This window comes from Halichoerus grypus, chromosome 1 (genome assembly GCF_964656455.1).
Source record: "Halichoerus grypus chromosome 1, mHalGry1.hap1.1, whole genome shotgun sequence".
Lineage (NCBI taxonomy): Eukaryota > Metazoa > Chordata > Mammalia > Carnivora > Phocidae > Halichoerus > Halichoerus grypus.
In genome coordinates this window covers 59524367-59549071 of record NC_135712.1, presented here as the reverse complement: position 1 = coordinate 59549071, position 24705 = coordinate 59524367, and the positions used below count along the sequence as shown (strand labels likewise).

The window sequence follows — 24705 nt, the reverse complement described above, 5'->3', positions numbered from 1 at the left end:
TTTTGTTAGATTTCTTCTCGTATTACTTAGATTTTTGTTCTTTCATGTATAGATTGTTTTCCTTTTCATTGTTTATTGGTCATTATTGGTATATATTTAGCAACTTTGCTGAACTCTCTTATTAGTTCTAATGACTAAACTGAAAATTCTCTTAGATTTTTTTACATAGGCATGTATATCATCTGTAAATAATGACAGCTTCTCTCTTAAATTCTAGTTCTTACGTGTTCAATTTATTTTTCCTGTCATATTGCATGACTAAGAACTTATATAGTATTGAATAAAAGCAATGATATTATGAATATCTGTTCTATTTCTTACTTTAATGGTAATTTGGCAAATGTGACTTTTGCTTAGCATTTTGATAAATCGAAATTATTGTGTTAAGGAAGTTTCCACCATCTATTTATAGTGTGCAATGCATTTTTAATCAGGAATACCAGTCAAATTTTATCCAATGCATTTTCTGCATCAATAATATGATAAAATTACCCATTAATATGGTAATATTTTACATGATATTAATACATTTCCTGATATTAAACCATTTCTTACATTCCTGGAAAAAAACTTTACTTGGTGCTGGTGTGTTTTTTTAATCCACTGTTGAGTTTAATTTGCTGATATTTTATGTAATATGTTTGTACAAGGAGATTAGTCTTTAATTTTCCTTCCTTAAACTGTTATTGTAGAGTTTTGGTGTCATGGTGATATTAGCCTCATAAAATAAGTTGAGCAACATTCATTTCTTTCTTTTTTCTTTTTTCCTATTTCTGAAATAGTAGTCATATTAATAGGATTACCTATTCTGAAAAGTTGTTAAACTTGCCTGAAAAATCATCTGGACCTGGTATTTTCTGTCCATAGTGGGAAGGTAGAGTAGGGTGGACTTCTGAGTATCAGTTCAATTTCTTCCATGGTTATTGGTTTATTCAAATGTTCTATTTCATCTTAAGTCAATTTGAATACTTTTTTTAAAGAAAAATATACAATTAACAGTTAATCTACACTTTCAAACTTATTGCATAAAATTGTTCATAATGGTCTCATGATTTTTAATTTTATCTTTAATAGGCCCCCCTCTTATTCCTAATATTATTTATCTGAGCCTTTTTTCTTACTCATTGTTAGACATTTTTCTGTTTCATTTACTTTTTTTTAAAACCTGTCTTTTGATTTTATTTATCTACTTTATTGTGTCTTTGTATTCTATATCATTACTTTGTGCTTTATCAACATTATTTTTTTCAGCCTACTTTCTTATAGTTTAGAACATTTTTCCTTTTCTAGATTCCTGTGTTAAATTATTACTCACTTAATTTCGATGCTTTTTCTTATTTTCAAAGATGAATTTTACTCTCTTAAGCTTTCTTCCAAGTTTTTCATTAGCTGCGTAGCTTGTTTTAGTTTGTAGTTTTGTTCAATTTTAAATGTTTTGTAATGTCTGCTTGATTTATTTTTAACCCTTGGGTTGCTCAGAAGTGTATGTTTTTACTTTCTAAACATAAATTTACTCTATTTTTATTACTGATCCAGAATTTAATTGCATTATAATGAGAGGATGTGTTTTATATGGGTTCAATTGAAATTTTTTTTTAGTTTCTTTGTGACCTGGGACATGGATTTTACTGCTGACTTAAAATCTGTAGGTGGCTTATCTATTTCTCTAGTGCTCATATTAAAAATTTTATATGTATACCTAGCTATATATTTTTCTAATAAAAAATAATCCACCTTTTAGTATTTCTGGCTTTCTCCTTAATGTAAAAAAGGTGCCTAGCATGTTTTATCTATTTACTAATTATCAATCTGTTATGATAATTGAATGGAGTTTTAGTTTTATCTGTTTGTTTTAAAACATATGCAAAAGTGGTTATCATTGATTTTAATAGTTAATGCCTAATTATATTTACTCGTATATTTAAGCTATTGCTGTGTCCACCATTATTCTTGGATGATATGGCTTCCTTTCTGGGTTCACTTTTCTTCGTGTTCAATTACATCTTTTAGTAATTCTTTTGGGAGAGCCCTGGGAAGTATACTCTTTTTATATATCTAAAAATGTTTTTATTTTATCATTTATCTTAAATGGCAATTTACCTGGGTATTTTTGTTCAGCAGTTGAGGATATTACTCAGTCTTACACAGTTGTTCTTTAACTTATCATTACTTAAGAGAAATCTGCTGTCAATCTAGTTTTCACCACTTTGTAGGTAGTCTGTCTTTTCCCTCTGGTGACTTTTAAAAGTTTTTCTGTATCCTTGATGTCTTATAGTTTCTCTCAAATGTGTCTAGATATGGATTTATTTTGAACTATCAGTCATGAACTCAGGGTTTACTTTCTAATCTCAGGTCTCTAATGCTAGAAAATTCTCAGTTATTATCTTTTCCTTTATTGTTTCTTTGTTATTACCTCCATTTTCTTCAGGGATTCTTATAAGATATATATTGGTGTTTCCTAGTCAATTTACATATCTCAATTGCTCTTTCATTTTCTAAAAATATATTTTACTTTCTGTGATTTTTTTTCTGAGTGCATTCCTTAATATTACCTTCCAACTCACTAATACTCTCCTTGAAATTGCCCAATCTTAAATTATCCTATTTCATTTTTAATGTCAATGAACATATTTTTAATTTTTAAGATTTCTGATTGGTTCTTTATTCACCTATTCTTATCTTTTTGCTCTCTGTTGTTATTTAATAATTTCTTATTCTCTTATAAGTATGATTTTTTTTTTAATCTCTGAGCATTACAAACATATTCATGTTGAGGTCATTGTCAGACAATTCTATAAAATCAAATTCACATGTAGTGAATGTTCTAATTATTAATTTTGTTGGTTGTTTTCTTATTAGATTCCTTGCTATGTTTTAGAATTTTGTTTTGCAGGTTAATGTGGGTCATAAGGCTTTTTTTTTTTTTTTTTACTTGTCTCTTAGTTTTCTTTCTTCCTCTTTTTTTCTTTGTTCATACATCCCTGACTAGTGGTTTTACATTTACCTCTATTGGGATTCCTGGATTCCTAGCCCCAATCCTAATGTTGTAGTGGTAGTTTTCAGCTTTTTCTCTTTAAGGGTATTTGATCATGAGGCTGTGTCTTTATCCTTCCACCTCTCAGTGCCTACAGCTCTATAAGCTATTGCCCCAGGTAGCAGTTGGCCATATTTTTTGCAGCCTCTTACTGAAGTAGTGAGCCAGCCTCAGGTCCACCATTTCATATGGAGCCTTTCAGCCTCATTACTCTAAGAACCAGACTCCCAGCCAGCTCTGTGTGTTTCTGGGTCCAGATTTGAGTAGGCTTATAGCTTCAACCCCCTTTGCTGCTTTTAGTTTCTTTGTAAAAATGATCACTTTCTTTTTTAAATTTCACTCTGCTTCTTCAGTTTTCTCATTTTATACTGTATCAATTTTTTTGGTTAACAGTATATCTTAAGTGACACTCCTTTGATTTTCACCTCTCTTTTATTTAGATGTATAATTTTAAAACAGGTATTGTAAATAATAGTTGTTATTGAATGTTTAGCTGGACTAGACACTGAACTTTATAGGTACTATCTTATTCAATCCTCTCTATAATCAGTTATTTTTTATTCCCACTGTATAAACTAGGAAATTGAGGCAAATAGGCTAAATAAACTCCCCTCTAGGAAAGAGGTTATAACTAGTCAATGGCAGAAGTAAGATTTGAACTCAGGTTTCTCCACTACCAAAACTAGTGCTCTTAAAATACCATTATATGTTTAGATTTTGTATTTAAAAAAAAAACAAAACAAAACTATGCTATGGTGTTTGTTTTTTATTTTTAATAAATTAACTATTATTTATTTTTGTAAAAATATATCTGGTCCTACCTCAGAAATTTTATTTTATATTGTCTGTGTTTTTATACATCCTTGGTCATGTCCTAGCCCCCTCTTTTTTTCTCTCCTTCTCTCTCTTTTCTTCCTCTTTTGATATATGATGGTTCTGTTTGTTATTAATCTAGCCATTTAGAAGTTATAAAGCATAGTTTATTTTTCTAATAATGATTACTATTATTTTTAAAACTCCAGTCCTATTTTCTTTAATTATCATCATTAATGAAATTGTATGCTGTATGAAATGAGAAATTTAGGATGCCATTTCTTCATTTCTCCTCCTGTTCAATTTCCCATTTTTTTTGTTATAATACATTACGTCAGTTGTAGATAATTTTTAGTTTTACAATACAGCTCTAAAGGAGGATAATCACAAAAAGCTAAATCACTTATTTGAGTAGTAGAGAGCTTCTACCACAAAGTAGATAGTAAATATGTGTTGAGTATGAAACGAATGTATCTGTTTTATGTATACACACATGCATACAGAGAAAGAAAACATAGCTGCAATGTCATTAGAGTCTCCCTCTGCTGCTGATGACCCACCTATTCATTTAAACTTTGGATTTTATAAACTGTTGGGCCACCATATGATTTAATAAGTACTCTTTCTTTCAATTCTTTTGTTAGGCAAACACATGCTTTGTGAACAAGCCCTTTGCAATCAATGTGCCTCTATCCTAGTTAGTCCCACTCATAGCTAGTTCCATCTTTGCCCCTTCTATCCTACCCTACCCCTATAAATAATAAGTATATCTGGCAACTCCCATTCTCACATCAGTAACTACCCTTAAGTTTTCATTTGCCAAATACTGTGTGATTCTTGAATGTGAGATAGTGATTAAATATCAATAATTGTATCATATTCAATTGCTAATAGCCTGTGTTCTTCCAGAATACTTCATGTTGTTTACTCTAAATAGAAGCATTTTTTTAAAGAATTTTATTTTTTTTAAGATTTTATTTATTTATTTGAGAGAGAGAGAATGAGAGACAGAGAGCATGAGAGGGAGGAGGGTCAGAGGGAGAAGCAGATTCCCTGCTGAGCAGGGAGCTCGATGCGGGACTTGATCCCGGGACTCCAGAATCATGACCTGAGCCGAAGGCAGTTGCTTAACAACTGAGACACCCAGGCGCCCCTAAATAGAAGCATTTTGAAGTAGTTCTTATTGCTTTATTTTTTAAGGATAGTTCTTAAAATCCCCAATTATAGTCAAAGGAAATTCTTTATAGAAGATGCTAAGAAAATTGGATTTTCCTTTGAATACCACTAGATATTAACAAGAAACTTAATGATGATCTGTAACATGCTAAAAAAATATGATGCTTCTATTGTAGCAAAGTAGATTAAATAAAACAATGTAGATTAACAAGAAAAAAGCAAACTAGTATAAACTGGGTCATTGCTGGTGTGCAAATTTTATGGAAATTTTAATGGCACATTTGATCAATTTATAAGAACTGCATATTTGTGTTTATAAGAACACTCAAGTTTCCTATGTGGCTGATTTTAACAATCTTTTATATGTAAGAACAGATTGAAATTAAACTGTCTTCCTAGCTGTTTCTATTCTTTAAATTGTAAAAATGATTTTTATTATTCTCGATTTAAAAGTCACTGAACTGGGAATCAGGAGACTTGGTTTCTGGCCCCAGTTCTGTCATTTAACTAGCTCTATTCTCTTGAGTAATTTATTGAACTCTTTGAGTCAGTTTTTTATTTGTAAATATAAAGAGTTGGACTTGATGCTCTGTAAAGCCCCTTCCAATTTTCATGTCTAGTATTCAGCATAGTATCTGTCTGTATCTCTATTATATATAAATACACACATAAAAACTTAACTGCATATAGGTTCCATACATCAATAACCTAAGTTATTCAACAGAATTCTTCAGGAAATATCCAAGAATGGGATTAATTTTCTCCTGAATAAGGCAGTTGAATTTAGCTGATAGATAAATAACTGGGAGCTATAGTAGGTTCTTGATCTGGATTAAAGCAGCATGGTATTTTCAAAAGTACTGTTAGGCAGCAATGTATAGAATGGATCAAAATGGAAGAAATCTGGAATAGAGACAGGCAGAATGATGCCATGGTTCAGGATGAGATAAGGAGAGTCCAGAATGTAGTGATAACATCAGAGATGGAGTGGAAGCAAAAGATATGAAGATACTGAGATAAGTATTTGTTTAAAAAAAATCTAAAAAGATTATGAAAAGAAAAATCACAGAAGAGGAAATACAAATGTCTAATGAACATGAAAAAGTATTATAACTCACTAGCATTTAAAGGCATTATTTATAAAAATAATACTTCTCAATGTTAGTAAGTGTGCAGTTAAACTGGCACACGTATAGTGATGGTGGGGATATGTATTGACATGAAATTCCACAAAGTAAAATGGCATTATATTATGAAGAAACTTTCTTTAAAAATGTGTCTTTTTGACTCAGTAATTTTACTTCTAGGAATCTATCTATCGGGAATAGAAACTCTAGACTGAGATTTATGTATAAAGATGTTCATCACAATGTCATTTACAAAAGTGGAAAAAGAGAAAAACAAACCTAAATATTTAATTGGAGAAATTATTGAACAAATTATGGGACATCCATAGATATCATTGCATATAAGATATTTTTAAAAATTCTTTTACTAGAAAATGTTCATGAAATAATGTAACAGAAAGTACCTGATCCAAAAGAAACTTATACACCTAACATGATCCTAAATTTAAAAAATGAAAGTGTATGGTTATAATCGAAGGAAATACATTAAAATGTGAACGATATCTGTATGGTGGAATTAAGTGATATTTTATTTCTTCTTTTTCTTAATTTTAAGAAATCTTAATTTTTCTTAATTTCTGAATGTTCTAAAAATACTATAATAGAAAAATAAAAATTTTAAGCAAACAGCAAATAATTTAAATAATATTAATTCCAAATTTGATGCTAATTCAATTTAAAAGATGAATACATGTTTACTACTTATCACCCCTTAATGGAATTAAAATGTTTTGCTTTTCCAATTTATTAAGCTTTTGAAATATCTGTGATACAGATTTTTGGAATCATATATTGAATATGATATGGCATGTATTTTCTGAATCAGACCACACTGTTTCTATTGCCCAGTGCTTCTCAGAGTCTCTGTTTGGTTTTTTTTTGTATCCTTGTATACTTGCCTCAGGTTATCAGTTTGTGCTCTGACGTTGTAGAACCTCATTTTCTTCAGTCTATCAGTCAGTTCTGACATTAATACACTCAGAGCACATGCACATGTATATGAGATTATCAGAAGGGAAGAAATCTAGATCACTATGTTTTCAATTGTTTTTAACTTCTAAATTTCTCATCCTATAGAAATTTCATAATCTAATAATAATAGCATTTTGAGTAATTGAGACTGATGAAAATGAAGTAAAGGACACAGACAATATGTCAGTATAAAGTCACTTTTATTGGTAGAATAAATTACTACTGATAAAATTTATCAAGCACCCATCTCAAGAATAGAATCTTGGCTACTCTGTGTAAGAATGAATAAACATAACCACTTACTTGGCTCTGTTCACAGAACTTAGCCAAAAAAGAAACCCAGTTAGATGCCAGGAAGAATGAACCAGATAAAGTTTTATTGGCTCAAAATACACAAGTAGAATTTGTCCACTCCTTTTCTAACAAAACCGTTTAAGTAAAAATGTAATCTTTTTTAAAATCTAAATTCTTTACACTAGCCAATGGCAAAGTACTGGAGTAACTAAACATTTCCAGACCGCACCCTCTTTCCCTTCTGCCAGATGAACGAACCACTCTCTCTCCAGCTCAGGCCTCCACTGACTACAAGTTAACCCAGAACTATTTATACACAAGCTCATCTCTTTTTCAGAACGGTAATTCCAGTGAAGGTATAAGTTATGTCCTATTTATCTTTGTTACCTTAGGTTCTGGCCAAGTGCATGATTGTTGAATGAACTAATGAAAGATTAGCAGCTTACTTTAGATGATTTTAGTATCTATAAAGATAAATGAAGGAAAAATTAACTTGGTTTCAAATGTTTGCACCCTATGTATTATTATATAACCAGTTAAGTGATCAGTTAAGGAGCCCACTCTTGATCTCGGTGTCCTGGGATAGAGCCCCATGTCAGGCTCCACACTCAGTGGGGTGTCTCCTTAAGGATTTCTCTCTCTCTCTCTCAAATAAATAAGCAAATCTTAAAAAAAAAAACCCACATATTTTTCTGCAAGGCACAAAGCTAAGAGTTAAAGTAGTGTAGTTCTTAAGAGCTCTTGCAATGACTAGTATGAAACCCACAATAAGCAACTCAGTCTCTGAATTTCAATTTCTTCATCTGAAAGATGGGAAGAATAATAATGCTTATTTCATAGCCCTTGCTCTGGAGACTGGATGAGATCTTGCATATCAGACAGCATCATGCCTGGCTAAGCCCTTGGGTTATTATTACTAGAATTAATTCCTCACAGGACAGCTGGTTGTACTTGCACATGTATCTTGACAACTGGGACAGAGGGTAGGTGTACCAGCAGGGCTCACACTGGATATAGAATCAGAGAGCTTAAGTGCATACGCCAGTGTGTTTCAAGCTTTAGAGTCTAAGAATTACTTGGGAAGCTCATTTAAAAGGAAGATCTTTGAGATCTTCAAGACATAATAATTCAGTTGATTTGCTCTGGAGTGTGACCTTGATATATGTCTTTTTAACATCCTCCTCAGGTGATCTGGTGTAGCTGGTCCCATACCAAACTCTAGGTAACCCTGCCATCATGACTCCATCACAGCCTAAATTGCGTATCACCTCCAGCCTTATGGCATCATTCCCCATGACTTACCCTGCTGAATACTTACATGGCTTTGCTACATAAGTATACATACTGCTTCGTCCTACCCCATGGAAAGCAGAAGGGAAGAATAGGAAAGACAAAGTCAGTCAGGAAAACTTGAGTAGCTGCAGTAAGTTATTTGTTATTTTGCATTAGTTGGACTAATGGTCTTTTGCATTAGTCCAAAATGGAGCTGACTTGACAGGTAAGCTTGAACTTTAGAACAGTAGTTTTCCTCCAATAGCTGTAAAATGATTGGCCATAGTGAAGTTTACCTCCTGTTTTTCTTGTGGAATTGCTATCTATAGAACTTAGATGAATAAGCACAATTGAAGTGCAAAGTGTTAAATGCATGCTTCGATTTAGTCAATGCATTTGCACATTGAAGTAATTAGGATGTATTTAAAAGCATTCTGCTTGCAATACTTTGTTCTCCATTTCCTACAAATCAAATTAGTGAGGGTAGATTTGATTTTGACATCATTTTGAAAATATTTTCTTTTTCTTTTTTAAATTTTCTGAGTATTACATTTTTACAAAGTTCAAAACACAACCAACTGTGACTAAATTCATAAAAACAAAACAAAAAGTCCAAAGTGCAGGAAAATGAAAAACAGCACAGAGTAATATGCAGTAGAACAACATAAATCATACCTCACAAATATAGTTGTAATAATACACCTTATCCATGTCTGATCAATTAATAACAGAAACATTTTCAGATAGCAAATAGCTCATTCTTTTCCTTTGATTGAGAGCCCCCAATTTAATTATTCATCTCAGTCCAAAGAAATATGAAAAGGTAGCCAGACCTTCTAAGAAAAATCTTAACCATCTCCTATTTTCACTGTAGTATTTGTAATGCAATGAATGAACGTGAAGAAAGAATATAAAGAGTGTTTTCCTTGTTTGCTAACAAAGCATTCAAGCAAGATTATTTTTTAAATAAAGTTAGACTTGGTAGAACCAAGAAATGCTTATGGAGCTATTTGCACAAAGACAGACCTGAGTTTAAATCCCAACTCTGTATACTGTCTGTATGATCTTTGACAAATTATTTCACCTCCCTGAGCCTCAGTTTTCACATCTGTAAAGTGAGGGTAATAGTATCTACATTGCAGCATCACTTTCTTAACATGCAGTGATGTATTGGAAGTGCTGGAATTTAATATGTACTCAACAAATGGAAGTTATTATTATTAATTCAGGAAAGAAAGTTTGAAGGGATAAGAACCCTAAATCTGCTGAGGAAAAAAGACTAAACGAAAATATTCTGTGTTCTCACTTTCTCGGAGGCTATTTACAGGAGTCTCAGATTTTGTCCGAGAATTTTATCTACAGAAGAGATAGTTTTACCTTTGTAATTTTCTTGCCACCCAAATTGTTGTCCTTAATGTAAATCAGTGACCTCAAAACACATGTTAAGAAATACCATTTATACTTTTGAAGTGCATATTTGAATGACTATAATTTTCTAATACAAATTATTATCATATTCTTTTGTTGAAGTTAAACAGTACTTTGGACTGGGTGCAGATTACATAAATCCAATTCCTCTTATTTTTTCTATACCAACCTTGTAGTTTTAGAAGTATATGTGTTTATGCATAGAAGTGAAGGGGAGAGAGAGAATGGACAAGAACAGTAGATTCATTTGTGCTTCATAGGAAGCAGAGAAGCTATCTTGTTCAATCCTGTTGTCAGTGACTAGCTCTGTGTTTCATATATAGAAAGTGCTCAATAAATGATTGTTGAATTAATACATGGGGAGAAATAAAATGCTAAGAAAATATCTGTGTAGCATAAAGGAGCAGCTCAAAAGTAGCGTATGCAGGTAGTAAGCAGAGAGCTTAAAACTTACAGATGGGTGTCAACACTCCTTTAGTCAGGAGGGCTCCATGTGGAACTACTGGTAGCCATCTTTATTCAGAACCTCTAATTTTAGCTGGAGGAAGCAGCAAAACCAGAAGAGCCAACTGATCCTCAGTCAGAGAGTCATGACATGAGCTTCATAGAGCTGCAAGGAACCATACAGATTTGCTAATACAGGATCCTCACTTCCCAGCTGAAGGAAATGAATGATTTCCCCAAACATTTGGTGACAAAGTTTATTGATACTCAAACTTCGGTTTCCTGATTCTGGTCCAATTCCGTTTATATTGGACCATGTTGCCTTTGTGTTAGCAGACTGTCCCCCTGGGGGTTCCCATATATCTACAGTGGCTTCTCATCTTTTGTCTGAGACAGTGCAATGGAACATCCAGCAATGCCTCTGATTAGAATCTTCTCACCTTGTCTGGCATTTCCCTTAGAGCCTAAGAGGTATCAAAAAACAGATTCTTCCTTTGACTCTTAAATTCACTTTTTTCAAATCAAGAAATAATCTATATTAAATTATTATTAACCATAAAAAGATCATTCAAACTACTTTAGCTCCTTTCAAGTGATTATTAATTGGAGCTAAAAGGAATGCAGAAGAAAGAACCAATATAATTTGACTGGAGGAAGTGAAGGAAGAGTTCTGTCCTTGAGGTGTAGGCTAGGGCAAGGCAAGGCTGGGTGGGCTATGAGGGGGGAGGGGGCCAGGGGATCCAGATTACCCAGGAAGTCACTGAGAGATTTGAATCTCAGAGAAGACGGGGGAGAAGAAGAGGTGAAGGGATAGAGAGAAGAAATAAAAGGGGGGTGGGTGCTGCAGGTAGACTTACAATTTGGTCTTTTGCTTCATTATTTACTGTATTTGTTTTTGTTTTGTTTTGTTTTGTTTATTTTTATTTTTTTAAAAGATTTTATTTATTTATTTGACAGAGAGAGAGAGAGGGAACACCAGCAGGGGGAACAGCAGAGGGAGAGGGAGAAGCAGGCTTCCCGCAGAGCAAGGAGCCCGATGCGGGGCTCGATCCCAGGACCCCGGGATCATGACCTGAGCCGAAGGCAGACGCTTAACCGACTGAGCCACCCAGGCGCCCCTATTTACTGTATTTGTAACCCTTGTGCTCAGTGGGGAGGGAAACCTCGGTTTCAGGTCATTCGCGTCCTGTTATAATTTATATTGCTACTGTCAAGCAATAGCTAGAATGCCTTGAATCAAGTATTAACGACATCCATGAAAGAAGAAATAAAGCATTTAATAGGTAAATATCTTCCCCTTCCACCTAAAGAATGGAGGAAGTGTTGATGGGCTGTTGATGGTGAGTTAAACTGGCACACCAGGAATTTTTATAAATGGTTTTCCCATGCTCCATTGGATCTGTGGCTGAGACTTTAGTTGTATACCAGCTGTGCGTGCAAAATCTCATAATTATTCTTACTGTATTAAGCATTTTATAGCAATTTTAGCTCTAAAATGCTATGCAATAGTTTTTATGCAAGTGTACCAGACATGTAAGCTGTTCCAATGAAAACATTTCCTTTCATTTAGACACGTGGTTTTAGGTTTCCAAACTTAGCTCTTTGCATTGATGGAAGAATCTTTAGGCCAGACGTCAGGTTTTCTGGTAGGGGGTTGGATTTTCTTGCACATACTTTATTTCTCCAGGCAGCCTCATCAAAAAAGGGGCATTTCAGTGAGTATACAATAGTGATATAAGCGAATACGCTGCTGAGTACTAGCTCCTCCACAGCCCGTCCTGTTGAGAAGGCACTGGAGAGGAAGGTAGGGTTATCTCGGCATCCCTCTGGGGCGTAATGACAAGCAGGCAGAAGGACTTGGACTTAACCTCTCTGCAGAAGGCTGACACCTCTAACACTGCCGCACATGCTGCTGCGCCCTGCAGTGGCAAGTCTTGGGCCCGAGCCCAAAGCTGGTGTGGAGTTTGAACCCTTGGCATTCTGGCCCAGGGCCAAGTGCTATCAATGGAACCCCACTGACACCTTTAGTTATTCTTCCTAGATTAGGATAGTAATTTACTTGTCTCTTTGATTTCAAGTGTCTGGTTTTGTTTCCAGATGCCTCCCAGCTCATCTGTATTCCAGGGGTTTCAAAAGACTTTAACCTCATTGGTTCTTTCCTTTGTCAGTTCCATTTGGTGAACGCAGGAGGGATACGGAGACTACAGAGAGGCGAGGGAGGGGGCGGTGTGCGCATGATGTAGGGGGCCTGTGGGGAGGGCTTGGTGAGACTGCAGGAATAAATGAAAGGCATATTCACTTTCAGAACATCAGCTATTGTACCAGAGCGAGTCAGGGTGGAATATAAGAGGTGATGTGTGGGACAATGTAGTGAAAAGTGTCATTAGATAGATTCATGTGTAAAAGCCCTCCAAACAGCAGTAATCTCAAACTCCCCCAAATGACTGCAATATATGAAAGAGATGGAGAGACCATAGAAATTTTATCCCAATGCCCATAAGGTAACAGCACTTGGATTTTAACATGCTATGGTAGGAAAAGGCATTTATTCAGGGGTGTCGTTTCATGTTTACAAGGGCCTGTCTAGCACTGTTTATTGATTTTACTGCAATTCTTTCCCCAGGACCCTGTAGATGGATAATTGCTAGAAATGTCCATCATTAGCAGAGCAACGAGTGCAACCATCACAGTAGGAAAAAGATGCACATAGGACCCTGCAAGCAGCCTTCAAATGGGGGTAGGAGTCACACAATAACACGTGCAGCTATAACTCCAGGCAAACACACACACAACACCCTGTGTAGCCATTGCACTGAGAAAATACGCACAGCCCCCTGTACAGCCATCACACATCAGGAAAATACACACATGACACCCCTGTGCAACCATCACACCAGGCAAAAGCACAGACATAAAACGCTAAGTCAATAGGAATGAACAGCTCATAAAAGCCTACTGGAATAGATCACATCACAGCCAGGTACATCTGTTCTCAGCACTAACCATTATCGTTAGCTTGAAATGCTTAAAATCACTGTGCATCCTCAGGTCTAGGGACAGATTATTCCAAGAAGATTCTGCTAAATAGATCTGGCAATGCAGTGAAGGGGACCTCTACTACATTAAAGTGGTGCATTTTGCATCTCAAAGGCTGTCAACTGTATTTAGAGGAACTCTGTGATTGAAGAACAATGCTCTAGGATGGAATAGCAATTTTTCCAGCCCTTCAAAATCTGGGGGTGATTTTTACCCCAACCTGAGTTAAGTGTACAACTGAATGGGCAGCTATCAGATTGGGAGGTGACTAATAAAAGCAGAATTGGAAACAGCTTTCATCTGTGCTGCAAAGTAAGCCACTCCATCCTGTTTTAAACTGGAACTCTCAGGTGGGATATCATATCCAGAGGTCTTCGTGAGGTCAGACTTCAAGCCATCAACTGGAGATAAATAAGTAGGAACTATAGTCCTTGCTTCAGAGGGTTGTCTGCCCAACTGGGGGGAATAAAGAAACCACCCACCTCTTCTTTTGCCAGAGCCTTCTCTTTATCCTCTTGCCTTGGTCTATGATGTTATCCTAACTGTGTGACACAGGGGTTACGGCACTGCAAGGGAAGCTCTGTGTGTCCTTCTGAAGACTGGCCCCAAAAAATAGTTAGAAAGAGTTTCAAGCTTGCAGTTCCATGTTTCAATTACAGTGGCGTTATATGTTTCTACTGAGTGAGACAAGTTTCAAGCTAGCTTGTTAAGAATGATTTACACCATAATTCGAGGAAAAAACAAATGTGAGTGACTGAGATTTGAAAGGGAAGAGTAGGGGGGAAAGTGCCAGACTAAACGAATCCTAAGTAAATAGGGTGGGGTGGGGTGGTGGGTGTTTTTTGTGTGTGTGGTTTTTTTTGTTTGTTTGTTTGTTACTTTGCTTTTTTAGAAAAAAAAAAGGAAAGAAAGAAAATGTATGTGTTGTTGGTAATTACTTCCTCACCTGCGTGGAATGAAGCAAAAGAAAACAGAATTGCTCCATTTGCTCCTTAACCAAATTTTTAAGAGAGGACAGGTGTTTCTCTTCATTCGCATGACATCTTACTGGGAATGAGCAGTACTAGAAATGAGAACTAAGAATTCCACTTCTTCTTCTTCTTTTTTTTTTTTTTCAAATGTGGTGGAAAGGTTTTGTTAGGGAGAGAAAAGCATTTTCCATAAAACAATGCAGTAGTGACATGAGGTAATTACATGGTGACTGGGACACACCGCATGGCATACTGGAGAAATTGCATGATACCTACGTGATAACTATAGTAACTCTAGTTATCGCTACCGTATTATCTCCTGATAACTATATAATTAGTTTGTGTCACAAAAGCACCCTAAACGTATGCCTGTTCCAGCTACTCTGGTAGGAAAAAAAATAAACTTTTTTGCAAGGGGGAAAAAAAGCTAATGAAGAAAGTTGCCAAGAACAGATATTTTGTAATCTGTGCTAAATCTCTGCTGGAAAACATGAACAGTAACGAAGCTGAGAAGACAGTAAAAGAAATTCGGGGCAAGGTGCCAGACGCCCAGACGGAAGGAGAATGTGGACCAAAAGATTGCGACAATCGGGTAATTATGGTTTATGAATTTCAGCTTTAATCTGTAGTTCAGTGAGTCCTGATTAAATATCTGTTAAACACAATTAAAGTTTGTTTTTGTATTTCACCGTCTTGATCAGAATAATTAGAGACTGCGTGTTTCATGTCAAAAGTAGCAAGAGGAATTTTAGTGAATGAACATCGTTTTTAAAAGCCATTTGTAGCACCAGCTGTTGGCATTATTTTATATTTTAGTGTTATCAGCATAAAGATGGTCCTCTGGATGCTGAATAGTTTCCAGCAGGACAAGGATGTTAGGCTGTCACGATGGGCCCGTGCTGCCGAGGCTTCAGTGTTGGAGGGCTCATATTCACAGGAGGGAGTGGACAGGGGAGATGTAGGTCAGGGAAGCAGATATTTTAGGTGAGAGAAGAAGGAAGACATTTGAGTTACATTTATCCAAACAAGGAGCTGGAAGAGGGGATTTCTCCTGGTGTAGTCATTTGCGTTAACACCTGAAAGTGCTGCTGAGCCTGTAGATAGAGGTTGTGTATACGTCGTGCCTGGGAGAAGGGCACAAGAAAGGTGTGCTGAGCTATGCTGGGACTCGGTCCTGGTTGGCTCTTGGCTAAAAACCTGGATCTTTTATTCCTGGAGTTGGTAGAAGGTGGTGCTGAGAGAATTTGCCATACTAATCATCCTTTGGCTAGGGATAGCAGTATGAATTCTGTAAACGGACAAGTTAGAATATAAGAAGGATTAACTAAAACTGGGTAAAGGAGCAAAATAAGACTCTGCAAACCAAAACTAAGACTATGATTTCCATACACATGGGCCAAAAGGGAAGCTGGGGAGTTATAAATTACTATCTCTTAAAAATTCTATGAGGGTATGTGTGATTACTTCTATGCAGTTTACTGTGATATGAGCTTTACAGAAATAAAATACTGTCTTGCTTGCTATTTGAAATTTGGATACCTGGAAGATTTTGATCCCTGTGGTACACAGAATGATAACTGCCTCCCCCATCCTAATCCTCAGAACCTGTGAATATGTTGCCTTGCATGACAAAAGGGACTTTGCAGATGTTAGTTAAGGATCTTGAGATGGGAAAATGATCCTGGATTATGTGGGTGGTCCTAATATAATCACAACAGTCCTTATAAGAGGAAGAAGGAAGCAGTAGGGTCAGAGTCAGAGAAGATGTGATGATGAAGTAGAATCTCAAAGAAAATGAGACAGAAGATGTGGCACTGCTGCCTCTGACGATGGGGGAAGGGCCACGAGCCAAGGAATGTAGGCTGCGTCTAGAAGCTAGAGAAGACAAGAAGGGGGAGTCTCCTCTGGAGTCTCCAAAAAGAATGCAGTGCTGCACCTTTACTTAAGGACTTCTGACTTCCAGAACTGTAATCATTCCTGTTTTGTAAGCCATAAGCAGCAATAGGAAACCAATACAGAACGCATGAATCTGCTCTGTGGATTTCATCTCCACGTAAAAGTTGTCCAGTTAAAAGTGCAACTGAGGATGAGAAAAACAACCAGCCTCTATGAATTTCATCTTCTAAAGCCCATTCTCCAGGCTGTCTCTGTGGTGTCACTTGGAGTTACCTGCCTGTGTATTATAAATTAAAATCATGGGCAAATTCAACCCCACCCTCCAATAATACATTCCACATGAGTAGAAATATTTACAGGAAGAGAAGACTATAAAGTGAAAATAATTTCTCCAACAACAATAGAAGTTGACATTTGAACACTTAACCACAGGTTGAACCATTTCTCTTTGTCAATTTCCACCTCCAGAAATGGCAATTTCATATGGTTCCACATACCCAGTGTTATCTCATTTAAACCTTCTAAAACTAAGATTAAAAATTTCTCCCAAGATTGTAAAATTAATAAATGTCAGAGTTATGTAGAGATTAGGCTACTAAAATGCTTATGTGCAACATATTCAGATAAAAATGAGATTAAATCCCAACTGGCCAAAGGTGTTTTCTCAGAGTTGAGGATGCAGACATGTCTCTCCTGTGCTATTCCACAAAGTGACAGCTTGAGTCATGAGAAAGCTGTAGGGTAAAATGAACATAACCCAAATAGACAAAGACAATGATTGAAATTTGCTACCTACCATCTTTGTATTCAAAAGAGCAAATACTACCACAGAGGAAGAGGGCATAGCAGGTGCTTTAGAATGGTATTGCTTAAAGGATTTCTAGCTTCTTTTGGTTTAAGGCTTCCACTAATAATCTCATGAAAGCTGTGAACCCTCTCCCCAGAAAAGGACAGCATCTTGTCAAAGGATTCACAGGCCCCCTCAAGCCTATTGATGGACCTCAGATTAATTACCCTTGGTTTATAATTTGTTCCAAGAAAAACACTGTGGGACTGACTGGACTGACATGATTTAAGACCAGAATCATGAGATACTTACTTACCACATGATTTTGGACCAGTCATCAATGTACACTCAGGTCCAAACTTTTAATTAGTAAAATTAGTACTTTTGATGCTAATGTGCTAGGAAAGTACATTTTTGTTCTTAAAACATTTTAAGTGCATTTAAAGACCCACTGAAAAACACTGGTACTGCTCTTGCTTGCTGTCCATTCTTTTATCATTTAGTCATTTATTTATTCATTCATTCAGCAAATATTTATTGAGCCCTTAATGTTATAGGCACTGGGAATATAATAGTGAGCAGGACTCACAAGGTCCTTTTTCCTCATGGAACATTCTAGTTAGAGGAAATAGTTAATAAATATGTAAGCATACTAACACATGCCAATGAGTGAAAAGAAGAAAACAAGAGTATAACCTAATAGAAATAGCATGTAAGGAGATGGCATATGGCTGAGACTTGAACAATGTTAGAAACCAGCCACATGAAAATCTGGAGGAAAAGCATTTCAGGTAGAGTGGAATAGCAACTATAAAGACTGAGATTAAAATGAGCTAGGCATGTGAATTATGAAAGAAAGTCACTGCATAAGGAGAAGTATATTGGAGAGGTGATCAGAAAAGGAGTCAGGATCCAGATTATACAGGCTTCATACTGAACGGTTGAGATTTTATTCTAGTTGCAATGGGCAGCCATCAGAGATTGATATGGAAGGGTCTGATTTCACATATAAAAAAATCATTGTCATTGCTGTATAGAGAAAGGAGTATAGAGGAACAAGAAGAGAAGTAAACCCAGCTAATAGTTAAGAAGATGCCCAAAGCTGAAGATAGCAAGTAGTCTCATGGCCACATAATATATTGCCTCGTAGAAGATTTGAGATGTCTCATGTTGAGCAGCCTAGAGAGCAGAAACTGATTTATTAAGTATAGCATCTCTTAATGTTTTCGGTCTATTAAAGGATTGTTTGGGCCTAACAATGTTCTTCCTGAGAGGAAGAGGAAAAAGAAATCTGAGCATAGTCTAATGATATTGGCAAATGAAGCAGTTATTTGGTGGGGAGAGGATTGTTAAGGTAACTGAGAAAGTCCCCAGCAACCAGGAATCTCAATAGATAAGGGTGTTATTGAGGGTTTGGACCCATTTCACTAAGGTTCATTACAAGTCTGTTTCTTCTGTTTTCCTGAGGCGAGCTTAAGATCACAAGTCTTCCGAACTCTCTTCTGCCCCTTTTAAATATGGGTTTAGGGGCATCTGGGTGGCTCAGTCTGTTAAGCATCCGACTCTTGATTTCAGCTCAGGTCATGATCTCCGGGTCCTGAGATTGTGCCCCACATCAGGCTCCATCCTCAGTGTGGAATCTGCTTGAAATTCTCTCTCATCCTCTCCCTCTGCCCCTCCGCCTGCTTGTGCTCTCTAAATAAGTAAGTAAGTAAGTAAATAAATAAATAAAATCTTTAAAAAAAAAATTAGATTTAAATGTCCTCCTTCTCACTGCCATCTACCCCTGAAAGTAGTCCACAGAGAAGATCCACAGGGATTAGGGGCAAATGTAATATAACTTGAATGAACATCAGGAAAGGAAGAAATTCTGTTGTTTATAGGAGTTTCCCAGTCGAATTAGATATTTGTGCAATGTATTGGGGCTTTAGTGAGTCATCAACATTACCTGAAAGAAGTTTAGTTCAATTATACTTTGTCAACCAATTGAAATCCTTTAATAAATGGTGAACCAAATAAATACACCCAAGAATAATGAATGACCTGTATAAAAATAGTGATGTAGTGTTAGTTTATGGACAACTTATTTTCACTAATAAGCTAGAAAATTATATAATTCATTGCTCAATGACATTCATAAATAATGCAAATTAGTAAAATATGCAACTGTATATAAAAATATATCTAGAAAATCACTCAGAAGGCAAGGGGCAGGAGCCTTTTCCAACTGGCATTCCTGTGAGACTCTTAAGTTACAGCTTCGGGGTTAAGTGTGACGAGATGAGAAAACTGCCCTAGAGTGAAGGGTAACCAACTGAAAGTGATGTTGAATTTCATAATCAGGGTTTCTAGAATGAATAGAATGCAGATTATATTTCCAGGGAAACATGAGTATAATAGTATAGTATTATGGAATAGCCATATTCCATGGACCAAAAACAATTAGGTACTATATGTGAAAGACCTGTTGCAAATACAAGATGCACGGAGCTTATGTTAAGTGAAGGCTTAACAAATGGTTATTACTGTTGTTGTTTGTTGTTGTTGTTATAATTAAAGCTGAATTCCTCTAATAGAATTTGCTGCCCTTTTGCCACCTCAGGTCTTTATGCTGTTTTAAACCTTTCCCTCCGTCCAGTTCCCAAACTGCCCTTTCTCTGAGGAACAGAATATAAATTACCCTATCTAAATTTTGAGAATGACTATTCCCATGTGAGAGAATATCAAAGCTGAGAAGAGAATACAGAACTCTTAACAACCAGTACTATTCACGCCAGCTCATCTGCTGCCTCCTAATAAAACTGGTTGTTAATCTTCCCTGATTTGTCTACATCTTTCAGGTAATAAAAGTGTCTAAACCATAATGCATTCTTCCAGAGAAGATAATCAGGTAACTTAATACCTCTCTGCTCAGCAACACAATGTCCCTTTGAATCCAGTCCTGAATTGGATTGACATTTCTAGCTGACGCTTTACATCAAAGGTCATTTTGCTCAGTTCACTATCTGATCTTTTTTATTGTCTTCTAGCATATTCCTAATTCTCAAAAAGATTTCTTCATCCCTGGCAGTATACTGAGAGCTCCCAATTTCATTATCTCATTGGTATATTTCATTAATTATTAAGATCTCTCTAATTGTAAGTTTCTCTTCTCAAGAAAGTGTCTGAATCCCATCATTAGAAATATTAATAAGCAGAATTTTGTGAACACCCAAAGTATGGTTAAGTTGGGCATAACCCTGAACTGCCAAGGGAACAGAGATCTCCCAAGTAGAAAAAGCTCTTTGAACTGTAATGATTTCATAAGGGTGATTCGTTGCTTAGTAAATTTTCTTAAAAATGGAATGAATCAATGTGAGTAAAAGATTTGGTTTCCTTCATTTATTTATGTTGAGCCATTCCATTCATACAGGTTGGAAAACAATTCCCCAGGCAAGACCAACTAATGTTTTTTGAGTTAATATAGATGCTACATCCTGAAGGATATCGTTTATTTTCTCTTCAGTTTTGGCTGTCTCTATTTTACCCCCTAAAAAAGGAAAAGCATAAAAATATTATGATCTAATAAAATAAGGATTTTCAAAATTTATTTACTAAAAATTAAACTGTAGTCATTAAGTGTTTAATACTATCAAGGTTGTTAAAAAAGATGGGACAGGAATTAGAAATCAAAAATATATTAGGAAATCACATCACAGAAATATGAAAAATACCCTTTCTAGAATCTAAAAGCCCCGAAGATATAGTGCTACTACTAGAACTAAGGGAGATAGGATCAAAAGAGAGATCACAAGAGAATATCCAGCTTTCAAAAGGATGTCTGAGAGCTGAGGAAGAGTTATATTTCGGATAAAACTTTCATAGTGATAGAGCATTTACCAAGGTACGAATAGTCTATAGAGTGCAAGATAGCCTATCTCCCAACAAGATTTGGTAGTAAATGCAGTTGAGACTAGGAGGGTAGGGAGGATTGAAAGAAAAAGGTCAACATAGGTTAGATGAAGAAACAGACCTGTGAGAGATACTTTGGAAATCATGAGTTCATATTACATAACTGTTCATCTTTATCCTACTTTGTAGAAACAATGTGTGAACAAATCCAGAGGTGGAGGAAAGCCCACAGGAAGGAAACAGTTAACTTCTCACTGGCATGCTTATTCTGTTCTTTAAAAAAAATTGTGTTTATATTGGATGGTGGGATGTTGTTACCTTCCATTGAGAGAGGATAAAAAAAGGAAAAGCAGAAGGAGTGGAAGGCAACAATACCTGTGTTATCTTCCAGCGTATTTTTGAATGACTCTGATCTAACTTCAGTTTCAAGCTGTTTAAATCTATCTCACTGACGGGTCCAAATCTAGTGCTCACATGTTTGGGACAATTAAAATCAGCAGGGTCTGTGGCTCCCTAACCCAGGCTTTATTGTATGAGGGGTAAACAGCCACTTGTAATTTAGTGAGTAAGTGCAGGTCTTTCATGATGCACATACCAGCCCCACTGAAAACCGATCAATTTCTGTGCTTGGCAGTGGCATTCATAAGGCCCCTATGGAGCATTATCCCATGCCTGAGGGTCATTACTCTTCCACAGAAGCACTGACAGTTGTGATGAATGGCGGTACCTGGGAAGAGGAGTGTTTGGATGTTTAAACAGATTACATTTTCCTTTTTGAGCAGTAGACATTAGATCACATCTTAGACTGTCTACCCATGTGGACAGTGAGGATGAAATCAGAGCAACTCGTATGTGACCCAGTGAGATTCAGGTGTACCAATCATCATTTCTATTGGGGGAAATGGACTTGACTTTGCATCCTGTCACGATATTGTATGTGCTGCCAAGCAATGGGTGATAGCCACATACAGCTGCTGAGATGCTAGGCTGTCAACAGGCATGAGATTCCGTCCATCACTATTATCTACAACAAGACTCATTACCTGCCAGCCAGTAAACATCCCATTTACACCATCTGCAATGAATTAAAAAGTGACGAAAAGAATCAGTATCTGTTTGAGTTGCAACATGATTGTCAAGTTCATTTTCATCTCTGGAAGCCCTTCAGTTCTATGAGAGACTTTGGGGAAAAATATATGATGAAGAAACCCAGGAATAGCTGGCAGTGACAGTTGTCACTGACAATTGTCAGGTTGTTTAACCAGGCATTTACAAATACAATTAGCTTCTTAAAGTGTAAGGAAAGTCCAGGCCTTTGTCAATTCCCTTTTTTCAGTTGTTCCCTCTCTGGTTTTCTGGTATGCTAGAACTAGGACTCAGTGTTTGATACTCCTAAATTGATGCTGACTACAGTGAGAAATATTTCATAAAAATGTATATTTCAACATAAACTCTGAGGCAAAGCTGCCACTGTATCCAGAGAGGAAGTGATGATTAGTTTCTAATTTACACGTGCAGTGATTTCTTTGGCAAGTGCGAATTCCATGTCCTACAGTAAGGTTCTCTGTAACTGTTCCTACTTGAAGCAGTATGGGGGTATTAAAAAGATGCAGAGGTCTACTGGAACTTGAGGCTATGTAATTCATATGTAAGCAAACTAGCTGTCTGTCCAGGTTACATGTGTGGGTGGTCAGGTGGTGGGAACTGTAGAGCAAAAGATCAAATAGAGGTGTCACACACAAACCACGTGAGAAATAGCGGAAAGATTTGACATTTATTCATATGCATCACCTTTTATTAGCAGAATCTCTTGGTTTTTTTCAAATCTTCCTTTTACTTCATCAGCTATTCCAACAGCAAGGAAATGACTTTCATTCTTACCTTAAGGATGGGGGTTTCTCAGTGCTGCTCAAGGTACTGCTCTGAGCAAAGAGACCAATTCTGAAATGAGGGTATTGAAGATAAGCCCTTCTGAAAATAGCCTTGGCTATGCAGTAGGATTTCACTCCCAGAAATCCATCTCTTCCTCCCACAAATTGCCCTTGTGGTAGTAATATAGGAAGGAGATTATATATTACCTCATCTCCTTACAGAGAAAAGGACAAGTGCTATGGGAAAGCTTTGTTTCTTTTAATCATTCCAGGCATCCCCTGCCTTCAATATTTCACTGAAGAGGTCTTCGGTTGCCCCTAGAAAGACACTCTAGTGAGAGAGAAAGAAACAGAGTAATGAAAATGATGACCTCATCTGGAAAGGCTTTCTAACCCAAAGGGATAAGCTAGCTGTGACCCCCATCCTCAAATCTGTGAAACAGACAAGGATAGAATGGTAGCATGAACTGTATGGTGACTAACGTAACATAATAAAAAAAAAGAAAGGTAGTATGAAGCTATGACTACCTCCTCAAAATTGTGCTTGGTAACTGTTCAATCTGATACTACAGTTTAGCAGGAGACATCTTTTTCTCACAAGCTCATCTTTATGTTTTTATGAAGGGGCAAAGACACAGACCTCTATGTAGAAGATCTTTAAGGCTATTGACTTTGTGCTAGAAATAAGGAAGAGAAATGTCACATTGTGGGAATAAGGAAGCTATTTTGCAGAACCTAGGAAGGGAGTGAATAAGTTTCATTCTCCCTTCCTCTTCTCATCTACCCATTCTTGAACTTGTACACTGTATTAATTCCATTAGGGCAAAGTTAATTGCTGATGGAGTCTGCTTCTCTTGAAATAAAATCTTTTTACACTTGAGTCATTTCAGTCCCGAACAGCACATTTTCAAACTATAAGTAGAAGGAATGTACCAGATAAGTTATACCGTGAATTTATGGTGTTCGTTTTAAAAATAAATTTGACCAGCCTAATAGTAAGGTTGGGTTAGGAAAGCTAGAATCCATTTCTAATAGTGTCAGAAAAAGGAAGCCCAGTATATTTGTAGTAAATGTACACATAATCAAACACAAAATTCTGTTTTCACTGATCTGCCAAAGATCAAAGAAGTACTTTAAGAAGGATGGTGAGAAGAGGTTACATGTTTGGGGAAAGTAAAGTTAAATTATGCTTTAATCTGCTATGTTTTTCCTACAAAATAGCTTAATGTACATGCCAGAAATTAATAAAACTTGAGCTACCGTGCTCATAAAGTGTTGACTAACACTTTGCATACCACATCATACATCTATATAGAATACAACATGGTGGAGCTCTTAAAGTCTTTTATGTGTCACTAATATCCAATTGTTTTGGCAGTCCTATGGTAAAGTCTGGAACTGGATTGCTTCTCAAGTCTAAATGCCCAATTGAACATGAGGCATTATTCCCATTTGTTTTATTGGCAAGATACCATATAACCATGAAATAATTTGGAGAGAAGAAGGTAAATTTTTGAAGCTACCTTGAGAACACATCTTTAAGTGACCCGATATCAGTAGTCCAACTTGGGCTTATTTTCTGTGTTTATATTAAACAGTGTTATTGAAAACAGTAATTCTGACAAAAATCTAATACAAAGTAATATGTACCATGTTCACATGTATCAAACTTCTCAGCTTTTGCCTTGAGAGC

The 24705-nt window shown here is 36.2% G+C and overlaps 1 protein-coding gene across 25 annotated transcripts in view; it reads left to right on the top strand.

Moving 5' to 3' along the window:
* The window catches only part of ZBTB20 (zinc finger and BTB domain containing 20), an 800060-nt gene that overhangs the window by 544822 nt on the left and 230533 nt on the right, over positions 1-24705 (top strand). For 2 of the 25 annotated variants that reach the window (XM_036107125.2, XM_078066363.1), the window contains exon 1: positions 15066-15159. The exons of the other annotated variants lie outside the window; for them this stretch is intronic. The gene's annotated coding sequence lies outside the window, so the exon portion shown is untranslated. Of the gene's footprint in view, positions 1-15065; positions 15160-24705 lie in introns of those variants that run through there. 25 annotated transcript variants of the gene reach the window in all.